This window comes from Anser cygnoides, chromosome 5 (assembly GCF_040182565.1).
Source record: "Anser cygnoides isolate HZ-2024a breed goose chromosome 5, Taihu_goose_T2T_genome, whole genome shotgun sequence".
Taxonomy (NCBI): Eukaryota; Metazoa; Chordata; class Aves; order Anseriformes; family Anatidae; genus Anser; species Anser cygnoides.
This window is the reverse complement of record NC_089877.1, coordinates 23,979,962-23,999,092: the sequence shown is the minus strand read 5'-3', so window position 1 is coordinate 23,999,092 and position 19,131 is coordinate 23,979,962.

Here is a 19,131-nt window from a genome sequence, read left to right as displayed (position 1 = left end):
AACACAGTCAAATATATATCTGTATGAAACTGTATAAACTTATCTGTACTTGTTTCTTAGGTAGGCACCATTTTTGATGTCAGAAATTTCAGGCAGGATTTTAAAATGGAGCCAATGATTTAAGGAAAATGACTTCTGGAAGATAAGAGAAGGATGTTCAGAGAATTTTGCTTTTCTTTATTATTTAGGTCTGTGGTCCTCAAAAACCATTAAATATATTTTCAAATCACAGAGGTATTCTGAGGTGTGACATGGCAAAAATTTTCTTTAAGTACTGAAAATTTATACTTCCTACCTAGGGGAGAAAACCTGAATCTTTTATGTGACTCAGAAAAATATATACTCAAAGTAGGATAAGAGGAAAAAAAAAAATTTGTTTTGGCCCAGAGAGCAGAGAAACCCACAGTGTGGTACAGACTTTGAAGTGTGTTTGAATATAAACAAGAGGGATTGTTTGGTTATGAACTGAAGAATTTGAGCTGCTGAATATATTCTGCTATGAAATGGGAAAACTGTATCAAGGCTGACCTGGGAGGTGTTAGGACTGATGTCTGTGAACCAACTTGTTAGGACAGTCATGTAAGTGACAGAACACAAAGACAATGGAACTTAAGTATTAAATCGATTTGGATGTAGTGATAACTGTAGGAATGTGTGGTACAGTTAAGTCATGCAAAATATTAAATGGCTCTCTGGACCTGCTGCTGTTGCTGCCTCCTGCATTTGGAAAATTCCAGCTCCTTTGGGTGGCCTGTGAGAGCCTCTTTCTTTCCCAGCCACTGATGCTATCTATGTCTAGTCTTTCGCCTTACTCTCCACATCAGTGAAATGAAATAACGTGCTATATAAATATACACGATGAAAAAAAAAAATTTTTGAAAATGACAAAACTATACCTAAAAAAGGCTTTGCTGATTTACCACATTTTCTCTCATGAAAATATACCTGATTTTTTTTTTTTTAAATCCGTTGTGTTTTTTTTTTTTTTTTTTTTTTTTTTTTTAAATCATCATGATACATGACAGTAGTGGCAGATATTACACCACTGGTAATAACCAGTTGTGGAGACTGTGAACAGTATTTAATATTCTCTTATATTTTACACAAAGGTTTTACACAAATTTACAAAAAAAGATTTACACAAACATTTTTTAAACATTCATGAAGGCTCACATAACTTTTTCAACAGAAAAGTTTATTACAGAGGCTATGGGGCAGATCACTGGCATCTAAATTTTGGTTATTTTCAGAACTAGTCAGAGGATGGCAATAGAATTTCTGTGTAAAACACTGTTAGAAAAGGCCAATTGTCATGCAGCAAGTCCTCAGTGTAATACAGAGGACTGGAATAAAATCTCATATGTGGCATCAGTAAAAATCTCTCAGGGACAAGGGAATTGAAGAATATCCATCCCAGAAGGACTCTAGCTATGTCTTTCTCCTAAGGAAGTTTATATAATCACAGTCTCATTTCTAAGGATTTGTTATTATACAGGAATTTTCAGGTAATTGGTTGGTAGGGTTATACTGTATTATTAGAGACTTAGCTGGGACCATATTATGCTTGTAAAACAACACGCTCAGACTTACAAGTGACTAAGTTACAGAAGTGAGGCTATTTCCAAAGCTTCTGCTGTAACTCTGAATAGCAGTACCCAGTTTTTGATACTCTGATATGCAGATATCAGAGTATCATCAATATTTACTGTTTCTAGGAATCACTCGAGTTAGCAGTACAGCTCTGGTACCTGGTAAGAATATTGGTCTGAAATCAAAAGAAAAATGTCACACCAAATTAACAAAATATTTGAAGGTGACTAAATCTTAAAATAATTTTCTTATTCGAAAATATAACATTTTCTTTTCTAGTTCTTTGAAAACTGACTAGAATAGAAACTGACTGAATAGAAATGACTAATATTAGATCAAAATATTTTTTCCTGTATAAAAAGCATCTCAGGTACAAGGACCTGACATTAACATATGAGTATGTAGTAACTGTAATTCAAACTGTGATTTCCATAAGGTATTAGAAGTACAAAAAATACCATGGGAACAGTTGAATTTCTAAAACTGGAAATTGAGCTCTGCATTTTGAATCTGATTATTTTTCTGCTATATTCACAATGTTTCAACATTTAAAGGAATTATATTAATTTTAGGTTTTCCTTGACAAAAAAAAAAAAAATATATATATATATATATTCACGTAATTCAAGTTCACTTAATGTGACTTGAACAAAAATAACTTTGGTTGAAATATGGTTGCATTAAATCTGCTCACATTATTGACATAAAATGACCACCTAGTGGATAAAAATGAAATAGATTTCTGTTAAAGGTATTCCTGTAAAAACAGTGCTACTAGTATTGCTAAACTGGACAAAAAGCCATTCTACTCAGTATTTAGAAATATTTAAGTTTTTCTACTGAAGATAATTGTGAATTCTTGTGTAAATCCCAAGCATACAGATTATGTTTTCCTCTGATTAGGGTCTTGATCTGGGTTCTTACTAGTGCTTTGAAAATCATTTCATGCACTGTACTGCACAAAGATGTGATCTAAATCTACAATTGGATCCACAAGTACTGTGAGCAGTCATTCAGAAACAGAGAATTTGCTGCTTTTCTCTTGTGCTGCAGTTTAACTGTTCAATCACATCTTTTATTAATACAAATCACTATCTACAAACAAAGCTGTCTCATGTTCGTAGTTCAGGTTTGTAAGAAAGGAAGAACATTGAATTTTCAGAAACATCCAATGGATTTGATTCTTCTCTGTAGCATAGTTAGCTATTTTAGACATGGAGCTGATGGCACATTTTCCTTTCTTCATTTTGTGCCTAAAAACTTAGGACTTCAACATAATCAAGGAGGATCGGGGTGAGGAGGCTTTTTTATTATCTGCTCCCTAAGTATGGCTCTGTCTAAAAATGTTAAATTCTAGATAAAAACATTTTCATATCTATTTGCTAATGTATTCTTACTTAGCTGCAGAGTTCAATTGAATAAAACAAACCAATTTCAAAGTGTATATGCGCACAATCTAGCTAACACAATATAAAGCAATCTGCAAGTAACCCCTTCTTAAAGCCTTAGTTCTAATTAACTCACATACAGATTTGCACCAAGCAGTGTGCTGAGCCTTGCTGAATCAATGTCTCTGAGGAATTCCAATGTTTGCCTTGAACCTTGCATGTACAGGGTGAAGTAAAAGTGGACAATAAAGCAGAAACAACAAAACTGCATGCACAGTTCGACTTCTATATCTCAGTGCAATGCTTAAGCAAATGTTCTAGCTGGTCACTTAGCAACCTTCTCTACTGCCTGGTATAGTCACTTTTACCTTGTGTACTTAGTTCACAGAAACATTGGTGGAAAAATCCAATTTGGTTGCAATCTGTACCCCCTTTGCACAACAGTAAATGACTACACAAAGTGTAAGTCAGGAAAGATCAAGCCTCAGACAGTCACGCTGTTCTGCTGTCTGGCATTCATTTCACAGTCTCAAATTCCCATACAGTATTACACAAGGTCTGAATCTGGTAAAAGGTACTTAACTGATATCCTCAGGAAAAGAACTCAAGTGACCATGTCATTACAAATTCTTTCTGTAACAGAAAGAATCAAGATTTTGAATCTGGATTAGACATATGTCTGATTTAAATTAGAGAACAAAGAAGGAACACATTGCTCAGGTACTTAAAAAACCTTTCAATTTATTCCTGAAAATTTAGATCCCAACTAATGGAAACATTGAAAATTTGTCAGTTTTTGGCTTCTCTTGGTCCAGAACCAAACACAGGGAAGAAACAAATAGTTGAAAGATTATTTAGGTTTTTTTATTGGTGGTGTTTTGTTCTTTTATTTATTTATTTATGTATTTATTTATTTATTTAATGACCCTAGTATGTTTCAGATCCATAGGCTCCCAGTAATTAATCCTGTATGAACAGGTAATAAAGAGTCGTAGTGATATGACTCCATATTATCAAACTCCTAAAAGAGGAATAGGACAATTTAATTATAAGATATACCCATTTATCATATGTCCTTATTTACTTGGTTTTATTATGTATTAATAATTAATCTTTAAACACTTAATTTATTCTAGCTAGTAGGGAATGCAAAAAAATATTGTTGATATCACTGAGGTAATGTTTAAACTTCTCTTTTGGTATCACTGAGGTGTTAAATGTTGTCTACAGTTATTGCTTAAGCTGAAAAATAGGAAATAGATTCCTTCCACATACATCTAAAAAATACTTCTTTTTAATAATACATTTTAAAAGTCTAAATGTGTATGTTCAGTTATATTTTCTGACTGCTTAGTTTAGTTACTTCAGTGGACTATTATTGATTACATTCCTTCAAGTGAAAATCTAAACTATGCATAAAAATAAGAAGGTTACATAATGGTATTCATTTTTTAATTAATTTTTATTTAAATACATTTTCAAATATTCTCATTCTCTTTGTAATGCTATTCATGAGCTCCAAAAGTACATGTGAATTAGATCCATGCTTAAATGAGGATTACTCACAGCTATTTGCAGATGCTAAAAAAAAAAGCCTACATATTACAGTTAATCTTACTGGCTAATACTTGCCAACAACATTTAGTAAGGGATTAAGAACAGATTTAGGAAGTTAAATTTATATATATATATGTATGCATATATATAAACAACTTTAAAACAATTTCTCAGGCTTATAAAATATTTTTATTTATTTATGTTAGTAAAAGAGCTAAAGCCTGCTAAATATAACAAGGGAGCCAGTATGAGACTGGGGAAAAAAAAAGAAAATAAAAAAGTGCTTAGAAATTTTTTTGCAGAAGTCTTTCTACAGTAGTGAGAGTACGTAAGTGACTAACAAAGTTCAATGAAGTGATCAATGCCCGCCATTTTCAGTGCTGTGGCAAGTGTTGCTTGCTACAGCTTGTAAAATGTTCTGTTGAACTGAAGAGACTGACTACAGTCAGTCGTGGAGTTTATCCACATTCCTACTCCCTAGAAAGTAAAGAGAGGACATTTTTTTACAATGCAAGTACAATACAAAAAGAATCCAAGTGGTAACTTAGTATGCCCTATCACACATGAAATGTGAGAGTGAAATAATCTGTTTGGTACTATGCAAATTTATACATGCTGTCAAGATTCTGAGTCACTGCAGAAGTTCCCTGAACAGACCTGTGGTTCTATTTACTGTCCACAGAGCAAGGCAAATAGAAAGACCTTTCCACCAATTAAAAACACAACAGACATGGTTATGTAGTCAACAGTCTTTCCAGGAGGAAGAGATGAATCAACTCTTTTTAAGGAGCTGTGTTGGTAAAATGTAGGTGAGCAACAAAGAAATGAGGAGAAAGTGAGAGATTGTTTTTCTTTTTCATTTTTTTTTTTGTTTGTTTCAATGAAAAGGAGAAAAGACTCCTTTTTATAGACACTCCTACTCTTTCCTCTGGCAACTCTTGTCAGTGTTTATTGAGGCAAAACTGATAAAGAAAAGAGGGTTCCTTCTTTCTCAGCATATTTGTTTTAATGTGCTTTCCCTTGGTTTAAAACCTTCCAAATTAGTGACTGTTGTCTTTACAAAGTGCTAACAGCTGTTGAATACATCTCGTCTCATACATCACAAAAGGAAATAATCATAGAGCATTGCTATTCTTTGTCATGTTTTCCTGTACTTCTGCTTTCTCAGTACAAGGTAACATTGCATTTTACATCAGAGAAACAACTGAAATATACAGGAGATTGGCTTCAAAGACAAAGAGACATTTTAGACTGCTCTTCTTTCTCCCATGTATCTTTTTCCATGGTTAGTGGGCATGGTGATGAGTGGCAGTTAAAATCCAGGTACATATTCAAATTACACTCTGTGCTTTTGTGTAAGTAGTTCCCATATTATTAGAAGTTAGAAATGGAAAGGAATACCATCTTATTAAAAAAAAATAATAATAATAATAATAATTGTTAACATCTACTATAAACAACTGATGGCTACTGATCTGTCCACTATAAAACAAGCTTTTGCAAAAGACATTTTTAAGTGAGTAAACAAGACTTTAAACACATCCCTCGACATTTCTATTCTTACAAACTTTACAACTATATCTTATTGATAACCTTATAACTTCAGATACATTCATATCAAGTTATACTGCTTGGCAAATGAGCACATATTTCCAGGAGACTTCAATATACCTCAGAACTTGATGCTGTCAGAATTGAATTGAGTGAATAAACTCTGAGATAATAGGCATAGTAGGGACCAGAAATCTACAATGTTGTCCTCCTTGACTTTTTACTGCGGGTGGGTGGGTAGATGGGAGGGTGGAGAGAGAAGGATCACAAACTACCCTCAGGATTAGTAAAAAGTGAAAAAAAAAGAGAAAAAAAAGTGAAAAAGATTTTAAAAAAGTGGGGGGGGGAGGGAGGGGGAGTTAGGTGATTTCATGTCACAGATGAATAATCAGCAGTATTAAAAATATCAAATCATTACATGCCTGTTACAGATTCAGTATTGTAAGTAGTCTTTTAGTCTCTAGTGTTTTCTGAGCTAGTAAAGGTTTCTAGTAAAGAACTACAACACTGGCAGATATGATCTCTTCACTTCTGTGCACACATAAAAACACACCCTCCTGTTTGTAGTCAGTGTTTTCCATCAGAAATCACACATCAGTAAGCTTCAGTCTAGTGGTCAGGGAAATAGAAAAGAACTACATTTCAGCAGTACATTGCACGGGAATCTGTTGTGCCTCTTTTGTAGATGATACTCTACTCTATTGTGTAATTCAGATTATGTATCCTTATAAGAAGCTACCAAATTAAAAAAAAAAAAACAACTGTCATTATACTGGAGTTAAAACATAAAAAATGGAAAAAATAATGTATCTCTTTGAAGTTCTTTATCAAAGAAAATCTTTGCTGAACAATTAAGGATTTTCATTTAGTATCTAACTCAAAAACTGCAGAATCAGATGAACAATAGATATTCTTCCTGCATGTACAGTCAAAAGTGATACTGGTAGTGGGAGATTATATTCTTGTTTGTAGTCTTAGCAAACAGCCAGTCCTGACTTCAAGGTCATCACTTTTTACTCTGAGGATCCTGCTGTTGCGCTGTGTATACTTACCTTTTGTGAGAGTTGTGTAAGAGAAGACCAAAGCCTTTGGGAAAGAACTAGAATATCAGCACAACTTCTACAGAAGTTTCAGTGCTATCAGCCCCAGCTGGAAGCAGGTGCCTTCCTGAAGCCAGACTACGGTGGCATGGAAAAGAATATCGATGGAGGCATCTTTTATCCTGTGCACTTCTTATGAACTAATTTAAGCATTTTTTTGCTCAGTGAGTTTTTTTTGTTTTGTTTTGTTTCGTTTTTTGTTGTCTTATCTGAAAGGATTAATAGCTTACTGGTTGTTGCAAATTTTTCATGGGATATAAAAATGTGGGCAAAAGAAAATCTAAAAATTCACTTGTTCACAGCTAGGTAATGAAGTATAAAATGTGTCCATCCAGGCTCTCAGAAGACAGGTATTCCAATGAGGTTTTAAGGAAAGAAGGAATCATTTTATTTTTGCTCCACAAGATTCTTATCAGAAGAATATCAGAATACAGTTTCTGAGACAGTACATTACCTCTGGGCAATCAGAAAACAACCTCTCCAGTCACAAAATAAAGGTAGAAGACAAATATGTGACCACTGGGGCTTTTTGGAAAGGAAGAGTTATCCAGAAGCATGTATGGACTGAACACTAATCAGTAAACAAATTCTTGAAATGTATATTCCTAAACTAGTAACCTTAGAAGAAAGACAAACATGTGAAAGCCATTCTTTTCCTCCTCTCTCCAAAAGACCTTATCAGTACATAATCATCATGGGATCCTTGGCTAGTCAGCTGCCAAAAAATATATGTCATATATATATATATATTTTTCTTCACCTTCCTCTTTAAATGTTAAATTTTAAAATACATTTTTTTTCCCTTCTGTTCTGTTGCTCTTCTAAGGCCTGCAAAGTAACAAAAGGTAATAAATAATAACAGTAAGAAAATCTTTGAGCAACTCACACACACCAAGCAAACATTCCTTGCAGGTCACAGTAGCAGAGTAATGTGTTACACCTTTCCCAGTAATTAATACAATGTCTGACCTCTTGTAACTTTAGTTAACTACTGTGTACTTTAGCTGTGCTTGTATATTTGTAATATTTATTATAAATACTTTTAATTTCAAATTCCTGAACCTGTATATTTTTTCCTTAATTGCAGTTTACTAATAAGAAAGATCATGCTGGTTCACCTACCCCATCAACACCCCTAACCAACACCACCTGAAGAAGACTTTATGTGGCCAGTATGCAATGATATTCCTTAGTGCTCTCTCTGAGCCTTCAGCGGTTTGTGGTCGTAAGTCTTCCTGAATAGGAAGTGGTAACTTTCTGTTTAACCTTTGACATATAGGAAAAAAATAACAAAAAATCTGCTCTTTTCTTGGAAGTTCCTGAGCTAGATAGTGGAAACAAAAGGGAAATATTTATTGAAGGTCTATAACCTTGCAAATGTAGTAATATTTGTATTTACCCCAAGTTTATACTCTGGCATTTATTGAATTTTCTGGGGAATCTAATCTCATAGATTTGAGTCTACAATATACATGTCACTGGCTTAAGATATGAACATTACAAGAGAGTTAATAGGATTGTAGCAAAGACCAGGGAGCAAAGATGGAGTACAATGCTGAGTGGCAGCAAATACATGAGAGACAGTGGCTTCTGGTCCATAATTCCTGCTGAGTTCAAAGCTGAGTGGAAGCTGAGAAACTTACCCATATCACTACCACAAGAGACAGCTGCTGCATGAAGCAAAAAGACCTCAAGTTAACATGTGACAAGTTGAAGTGTTTGGTTTTTTTTGGCTTTAGGAGGTATATATACCTTTTATTTTCTCACAAAATACTTTTTATTTCTTGGTATTATAAGCCTGAGCAGCTACACTGAGCAAACAAAAACATAATACTGGTGGAACTTGGTCCTTTAAAACATATTCAAGAAATATTAAATTCTACCTAAAGATTTAATTCCTGCTCCTTAATCAAGAAAAATATTTTGAGCACTTTTCTTCCAGTCACATGTGAATCTTCCATCTGTTTGAAATAGTCATTAATATTTGAGAACTGAACCTTCTTTTCCTCCATGCCCTTGACATGTTCAGCAGCAGTAAAGACCACAAAGCAGTGGAAAGTGAGAGGATAACCCAGAAGCAGCTAAACTAAATGAAACTCAGATTGCTGCCAGTTCTTCTGTCTCAAATTCAATACAATGTCTGACATGCAAAATGAGGGTCAGCTGGCAGGTATAACAAATCTGCACCTGCTTGGAGCTAGTGGAAATTGTCCAAACTGCTTTATTTCCCTGTCTATCTTTCTTGATGATAGGAAAACTAAGAAGACCTAGATTACACAAGTCATTCAAGAAACTGAAGCTTTAGAATCTATTCAGTATGTACCATAAAGGAGGATGTAGTGTTTTACTGCAATTTTACTAAAATATTTTCTCATTTCATAGGGCAGAATGATATGCAGCACTGGACTGGTGCTTTTCTTCATCCTAAATGATATAATTCTGTGGTACATCATCAATTTCTAAGAATGCAAATAACAGGCAAAAAAATAATAAAAAAAAATAAAAAAAACTGTTCTTTCAGCTAGCACCTGGCAAAAAGCTTCCAAGTTGCTGTAGTAAAATATAACAAATACATTTTAACAGAAGTTTTGATTGCTACTGCAAATAGTATTTTGAGTAACATGGGTTTATGACAAAATTCTTTAGTACATGCAGGCCTGTAGTTACAGAGCCATTTTGTATGCAACCAGAAAAAAATCTGATCTTGAACACAGCCTGAACACTTTGTAATTTTAGCAGGTGTTCTACCAGTTGTTCTGCAAAAGCTCTGGAATTGTTTGTCACAAAACTTTCCCATCTCAATGAAAATTTGTTTCCTGTTTCCATTCATGAAGTTTGGATCTAAATTTACATGCAAATAAAACTCCAAATTTCTTGGATACATTAACATTTTAATAAAGAAATGTGTTGCTTTTTTTCAGAGATCTAATATAATTTAATTAGAAAATGGAGCCATAACTTTGATAGGAAACAGATTTTTTTTTTAATTTAAAAATTAAAGATGGAAGAAAAATCTGTATAGAGAATTCTCACTATCTGTGCAAAAATTCTTTCATATTTTCAAGACTTTTGATTCAAAATGCAGAACAATCTTCAATGCTGTCAAAGTACTCAAAATATACCTCACTGATTTTCTAAAAGTGACATTCTCAGTGATATTGCTATGGTCAGGCCAGTTAATATATTATTGTGTATTAGTTTAATCCTTACCCTGCAAGCCTTTGTCTAAACTATCGCAGCTGCTAAACAGTGTTGCACAGGAACAAATGATGGCTTTATATAAAATAGATGCTTTAATCAATTGAATCAATAAATATATGTGAAAATGTAGAGAAAATACTGCAGCTTAAATGGATCCCAGTGGGATGTGTCTGAATCAAATGGAAATGATGCTTTCATATCTTTGCACAATGATATAGTGACTGAAAACAAACAAACAAACAAAAAACAAATGGCATAGAAATCTGTTGTCTTCTTTGTTTTGGATTTCTGAGGTGAACTGTTGTCCAGTAGCCTGGGCACAAAAAACATTTCCTTCAACTACCTCTGTATGTGTCATTTTTCCCTCTAGATAAACATTTCCTCCCTCTTTCTCTCTTTTTTTTTTTTTCTTTTTTTTTCCTCCTAGGGTTCATGAGATTTAATATACGGTCATATGAAAATGACCATGGAATCACAGAAAAATAAGAGTGGAAGTGCTCAAATGGCCACCTAGTCTTGAAGGCAGCATCAGCTGCCATTTTGTGACAAGGAATACATGTTTATCTAAGTGGTTCTTAAAGAAAACTTCTATTAATGGATATATTGCAGTCTCCCTATGCAGTCTATTCATCAGAATAATGTATGCACAGCTCTGATTAGGGAAAGCAATGAAGACTGCTTTAGGGAATCTTCTAAGCAGATGTGCAAAAAAATTCTTATTCCTATCCAAGTCTCTTTACTGAAGTTGGCAGAGAGCATTTCAGTTGGAAATCTCAGTTTACCTGCATTCTAGCATATGAAACTTGGGACACTTATGGATAGCCTGTGGGTCAGGATCAACTATCTTCCAATGCACTCATGCTCTGATTTTTATGACAACGCTCTGCCTTGCATAATCACTTTCAGTAACATGGGAGGACAGCAACATTAAGAGCCATGAAGGAGAACTTTTGCAGTAGTGTCCTGACATGTTCAATGTTTAAAGAATGTCTGGATGAACCTCAGCCTGCTTCTTTACAGTTGTATTTTATTTGTTCTAATTATGTATGTATGTATGTATGTCTATATATCCACAAATATGAATATATTTTGCCTTTCTTGCACTTTCTTTTTTTGAACATTCCAATTCCTCACTTACAAAAAAATGTTCAGAATTCACCTTGAAGTTTCTGCCTATAGAACTGTCAGTCTTTGATTTGAGAACCAGTAGGCTCTCCTGTGCAGTAAAAGAGTCAGTAGAAGAGTTCAGCCTAATATGGGCAATATGGGTAATAATGGGCAAAAAGATGTACTGGTCTGCTTTCACAACCAATATGTTTAAAATCTTGAAATTAGGAAGAAGACTAAGACTAAAGAAAGATGAATGCAGGTATCCATACATTGAAAAAAAAATCATATAACCTACACCATTATAAAACCTATGTTTTAAAAAAAAGAATGTAGGAAGAGTAAATAAAAACTTTTCTGCTCCGAAAAAAATGAATTGCATTCTGTATATATGTGTGTGTGGGCAAAAGAGAGAGAAAGAAAAAGAATGAGAGAAAGAAAGTGTAGTAAAGTGCAGGAATAAATAGAAGTTACTCAGAGTGTTTAGAATCCTGGAAGAAAAAATGGTCAAATTACTTTAAGTGAGTAGCTAACTTTTCTAGTACTACTTTTATTTATTTATTTATTTATTTATTTATTTATTTATTTATTTATTTATTTATTTATTTATTTATTTTGGTGAGTATTTCTGAGCATTGAAAAATAAAGCACTTCCAAGGAACTTAACACTTTCTTTGGAAAGTATAAAGTTCAACAGGCATTAACAATTACTAATGATATAAGGTGTTTGTGAATGCAACTGATACTGCACAAATGAAATTTATATGGTGAAACTCTGTCATAGAGGTTAAAATTCAGCTTTGATTTATACTTTGGAAATAACCTAGCTGCTATTAACTGTTCATATATATTAAAAAAGAGTAAGACTGGTAGCTAAATCCTAATTTCACTTTACCCGATAGATAATTATGTGATTTTCCTGTTCTCAGCTGCATATTTCTTTTTCAGTTTCACAATTTGTAAAATTGAAAGAAAAGTATTATATGATAAGTTATAAAAAAACTTAAGTATTTTGAAGACCAAGCAATTGATTCTTAATAGCAAAGAAGTAACTTTGATAATCACAAAATCACAGAATCACAGAATGGTTGAGGTTGGAAGGGACCTTCAGAGATCATCTAGTCCAGCTCCCCTGCTCAAGCAGGGTCACCTAGAGCATGTTACACAGGATTGCATGCAGGTGGGTTTTGAATATCTCCAAAGGAGGCGGCTCCACAACCTCTCTGGGCAGCCTGTTCCAGCTCTCTGTCACCAGAACCATAAAGAAGTTCTTCCTCATATGGCAATGAAACCTCCTGTGGTTCAATTTATATCCATTACCTGTTGTCCTGTTACTGTCCACCACTGAGAAGAGTTTGGCTCCATCTTCTTTACATTGTCACCTCAAGTAATTATAGAGGTTGATAATGATTTAAAAAATAAAAAAATAAAAAAGCCCCAGAAACGAGTGATTTCAAGATAAACCTGTGAAGAACTGGGCAAGTGTCTTTATTCATGGAACCCCTAAAATCCAATTTTAAATCAAGATGATTTCCAATCCAGCTTGTATGAGTCCTCAGTACAATATTAGGCTTCACATGCAATGTGAATGCTAAGCCTCTAGGATTTTGAGTGGTACTTTGTTTCTTAAATAGATATGAAAGACTTAGAAAACTCATCAAAATCTTAAGTTATTTTCCATTTTATATGGATTTGGTTTGATGCAATATTTAAAGAGTAAGTTTTACCTGATGTTTACTTCATACCATAAATTCTTTCTTGTCATAAATGTTCATCTGTTTTATTTTTTTTTCCAGCATTTTCTATTAATACTTGGCTTGATACTAACGAGGAAGGGTACCGCTCTAAAGATCAGAGACTACTATTCAGGATGAGACCAAAGATTTATAACATTTTCTTTTTTCTATTCTTTCTCACCACAGGCAAGGAAGCATTAGTTCTGTTTTCATGGGATGTTCTAATACCTTCAGTGGCCTTAAATATGAGTATGGATGAGCTACTACAATTTGCATTTTTTTATAGCCTTCTATATTGTGTTATGTATAATGTCACTTTTTATTTACCTGCATTCCATTTTGATCACAGCTATAAAATGGGGTTCTTAAATGTCAGTAATAATTCATACCACAAAGAATATGAGATGAAGGGCAAAGCTTGCACAAAAGTAAATTAACTTAATTTAAATTCTATCAGGGATATGTAGAGGAAATGTTCTGCTGTGGGTATGATAGTGAGTTATCTCATTTTTGCATTTACCCTTAAACTGCAGACTCAGATGGGATAAACTGTGTTCCATAATATATTGGGACATAAAAGGAGACATTCTTCAATAGAGTTTGACTACATTTATAGGAAAGGCAAATGCTTCAGTATCATTGTCTACAATGTCAGCAAGATAGTCCACTGCAGGTATACCAAGGCAGTCTACTTGGTAGCATGATTGAAGTGCCATAGGCTACACGTGGTCTCTACACAAATCATTCTGGCATTCAGCAGTGCCTGCAGCTTATGGGGACCGTGAGTTGGATCATTGGACTACATTAGAGGTCAAGAAGAAAGTGGTATTGGTTCCTGCTGTGCCACTGTCTGCAGCTACCAGGTTTGGGAATCACTGGTCATCAGAGTGCCTGTATGTCCCCTGGCATCTGTCTCCATGCTTGTCCCTGGTCTCCAGGGACTTCTTTCACCCATTTCTAGCATCTTTCCTCCAGGCAAGTTTTTCATCTTTTTCTTTCCAGAGCCCTTAATTCTGAGACTGCTTATTTTTGGGAACCTCTCTTTTCCACCCCATCTTCTTTCTGGACCCCCAATCCTACAGTTTTCCCAATCTAAACAATCTTATGTGCTGAAGCACAGCATGGGATTGTGATCAGTCTTGTAATTGCTAGTGCAGTCCCATGTCTTTCTGTTGGTGTAGTCTCCTCATTAGTTGGAAGATTCAAGATATGTCACTTTTGCATAGTGTAGGTGTTACCAAAATTTACAACTTGCCTATACCAGTTGCAACTAGAAAGTAGCAAGCAGTTCAAAACTTCAGTTTTGGACACCACCACTCCGCTGTCCCTCCCCACCCCACTCCACCCCTCCGGATAATGTGCCTCCTGCTAGTATTTCACAGTTTAAGTAGGTATTTTTGCCTGTGCATTTTTGCCATTTCCTTCTGCAAGCAATTGTGTTTCTAGAGAAAAGTTACAGTGAAGGCAGAGAATACAACAGAAAGGCTTTGACCCCTGTGGATAGGAGCGGTTAACCTTTCTCTTTTGTTCGGAACAACACCTTTCTGATGGAATAGAAGTGTTTTTGTCCCACTGGCTTCTTCTCAGAGATGCCCAGTCTTTGTCATTGTTTTTGTATTGTAAACAAGTCTCTTTACAGAATGTGTTCAGATATATAAAGTAGTTCAACTTTAATAGCAAAAAACTTGACGAAACCTCACTCCAGTGATACTATAATGCTAATCTCATGTTTCTTACACAAAACTAATAGTCTCAGTTTATTTTTTAGCTACAATTGCATAAAAGGACATTATAGTGAGATCTCATACAACTAAGATTTCACTGTTTCTGCTCTACTGTGAAAAAAATAAAATAAAAAATCTACTTGTTCTCTCTCAGGTATGATGATAATTAATATTTCAACACATTTGAAAAGTAAAGAAAGAACATTTTATAATGCCAAAGACTGAACTGTTTGTGCTCTAATTAATATTCTGTTTAACAGTTTACTTTCTGCTAGAATGTCTCTCTAAGCCAGAGATCTGACTTTAGCTCATATCCACAAGCTATATATCCATAACATATTCTATATCACAACAGTGTAAAGGCACTATAGCATAGTAATTGCCAGTTTTCCTGTGCAATTTTGTATTACAATAATGTCAAGCATCCAGATCTTACAAATATCTCAATATTTGTAATCCATCAGCAAAAGAGGAAAAAAATCAATAATGCAAATGTGATCGACTCTGTATACCCAATTCTAAATGTATGCAAGAATATAACTGTTTGCGTATTTATACTTTAGTCAAAAATATGATAAATCAATTACCAACAGAAGTGTAGTTTTAATACCTCCAATATTATTGCAGACTAATTTCCTAAGTATTTATGCTTTTCCCCAGGTCTATTTTATAGCTCATGCTGAGCTTCAGCCTCTTGCTTATGTACTGTTATTAACTTCATTTAGCTGGTTTAAAGATGGCTCAGTAATTCCTACACAGGTTTCAGTCACCTATTTTAGTTCAATGTACTTATTCTAGAGGCCTGATATAAAATTGCAGCCTTAGGCACTATGTTTTTATTATGCCAGTGGATCTTTTCCAAACTGATTAAAAATATGTCTGTAGATTGGAAACCAAAACAGATGCAAACATTTAATTATAGGATTATTGTAATAACATGTGCTTCCCTTAACACAAAGCACCGTGTTAACTTTATTGCGGAACATATATAGAATCATTATCAGTCACTGATAATTTAATTCTGTAAGACTCTGTTTTCACTATTGTAAAATTTTGTTTTTCACAGCTGAGCTATGATGCTTTCAATGTGCTGCTTCACTGATCGGTTGAGAAGGCAACATATTACTAATGTATACTAATATATACTATGTAATATATTAATAATATATATATTATATATATACATACATATATATATACTATATAATGCATACCCAATGTTAGTTGAACACAAAATCTCACAAAGAAGAAAAAAAAAAAAAGCAATGCATACTTATCTGAATCATGGATACTTTAATGTAATCTGAAACCAATCTGCACTCAGAAGATATCTACCTACTTGCTATGCTGGTTGATTTTCTAAAGTTAGCCAACTCTATGTCATCTACTAAAAAATGACACCTATGCAGTCGGCACATATTGTCTTGTTTATTTTACCCTTTTCTTTAACCAAGAATTTTACAGTACAATCAATATGTTGCATTTCAAACACTGTCCAGAAATACATTGCTTTAAGAAATCTGGGACAGCTTCAAACTTTTTAAGATTTCTCTCCAAAAATGTTATTGTGATGAAAAAATTAATTACTTGTTTGTTTGGTTTTTCCTCCAAAGACAAGCACTCATTTTGCCATCATTTCATTCTATTATCATGGATCAAAATGTACAGAAGGCTGTTTTTGCATGTGATCCATTTTTGATACAAAGTAAATTGTAAAAAGATTGCTCATATTTCTTTTCCATGATATCATAGTCTCTAAATTGACTTTTGTTGTTGTTGTTGTTGTTATTCCTTTCAGGGTCTTCAATGATCAATGGAAGAACTAAAAGTTACAACATTTGCACAGAACAAAATCAGTAGATCGATAGTCATCAGTATGAATTTGTATGGTGACCCTTACTGTATGAATAACAAATATGTAATGCCAAATTATAGGTTTATGGTACCTTTGTAAATTTGTAAAATAAAAGGTTTTATCATATGTACAATGTGTTTCTAAAACATTTTTTTCTCCAGCTTTTCAACACTAAACCCCCAAATATGTAACTAGTCTATGTAATTAAAATTTCCCAAGCTAACCTCTGCACTCCTTGAATTAATGTCTTAATATAGGAACTTGGAAAGCCTCATCAACTTTTTCTACGTTATTTAATTGTTTCACAGTTTGTTGCTCAAATTATGTTTTCTGACAAGCTATGGCTCTTTAGCTGAACAACTTCTTATAGGGATCAGCTGCTTACTAACCCTGTGAAAGAAACAAAACAAATCATATTTACTTAAATTAGAAATATTCAGTAAGAGAAAGGAGGATGTAATTAAAATAACGATTATTTTTCCCCCAGCATAATTGCAATTAATGGCAATCCTTCCAAGTAACTTATTTTATGCTCTTTTTTTTTTTTCTTCCAAAAATAGTGTGTCTTATAGACCAAACAATTGTCTTTCATAAAAAAACAATCCAGCTAGAATTACAGTGATTATTAGAAAGACCAGGTTGGGAAATTAGTCCATAGAAGAAAATGTATACAGAATTCATTTAAACTGCAGCCCCCATGAGGTACAACTATGTGGATACAGAGGAGTATTGACCTAAAATCTGAAATATTTTGACTTTCATTTGAAATAATACCTGCATGATTTGCTGATGAAAAAAGATTTTTCTATGCCATTTTCCTCCGTCAATGACTGTAGAATGGTTGCCTCTAGCTTCAAGCTAAACGTTTAATGAAATAAATCTAAAACTTGTCTATCCAATTTTGAAATCAATGCACCAGCTGTCTTATGCATGCATAATGTCTCCTAGTGATTCTAAAAAAGGCAAGTATTTTGCACTCTATATGTCCTTTTCCCCACTAACAAATTAATATTCAATAGGGCAGACTAAACTTAGAGCTGGATTAGCATTTCTTAACTTTCACTTCAACAGCTTCAAGTCTGTAAATCAACTGCAATTTTTTTATATGGTAAAGCTTGACATGAAATCTTAGGCTAGCCATATTTTATTATTTTATTTTGTTTTGTTTGTTTTATTTTGTTTTTATTATTTTTTTAATTAGAGGATAAAAGACTGCCGAATTTCAAGGTAATATATGTACAATTTTAAAAGCATATACCTAAAAGAATGAAGGATGAAATGGAGAATGATTCTGTAAGCAACTATAAATATAATCCAAGATTCTAAGTTATCCTGCTGTAGTTAAAGAAATGATCCATCCTGGTATGAATTATACATGTTCTGGGAGATGGAGGGAATCTATTCTATGCAGAAGTTTAAGTCCTCTTTCCTGACTAATCCAGACCTCAATTGTATCAGCAACACTGATTTCTGCGTTAACTAATACAAAAACATTGAATCAGTTTCTAATGGTGTCTTCCACCAAAAACTCACTCATGAATGCTTCTGCTTTCCTTTGGACTTCTTCCACCCAATGCCTTAGCTGTTTTCTACATGATGTGTGTCAGCAAATTTCTCCTACCTGAGTCTTTTCAAGTCACCTTTTACACCTTTCATTTCTATTCTAAAACAGTTTAAAACAGATCAATACCTAGAGAAGGTCATAAAAGTATTTCAATCTTTTCTCAATATTTTAAACCATCCCATACATCTCAAAATAAATTCTGATCAGTATAAGTGCTATTTATTCATGTGATGAGGATACCACCCTAAATGTGAAATAGCCATATTTTTTAAATTTAAAAAGTACTTATTTTATTGTATTATATGTTGCAAGTAAATTTTCCAAAAGATGTTAGAGCAACATTGTTAACTCAAGGCATTAAAATATGGTGAATCATGACCCACATGTATTTTCTTAAAATGTTTGAGACTGTAATAAATATGTAGTAAATATTCCTGGGTCATTGAATTTTGTATTCTTATTATTTTCGGGATCATACTTTTAGCTTTAATCTATGAGAGTCCTAGAAATTTGCATGATTCTGTGTTTCAAAGCAAAAAATAAAAATAGGAAAGACTCCTACATAGTAACATGATTATAGAATCAGGGACTTGAAGAAAATGTACATAAAATTTACTAAAAAACATAAGAATGGAAGAAGAAAAATAAAAAACATAGAACTGAATATATAAAATAAAAGAAAATTTATGAATAAGATGGATAAAATTCTAAGTGTAAATCTTATTTTGATCACTATTAAATTTTTCCTTATTATACAT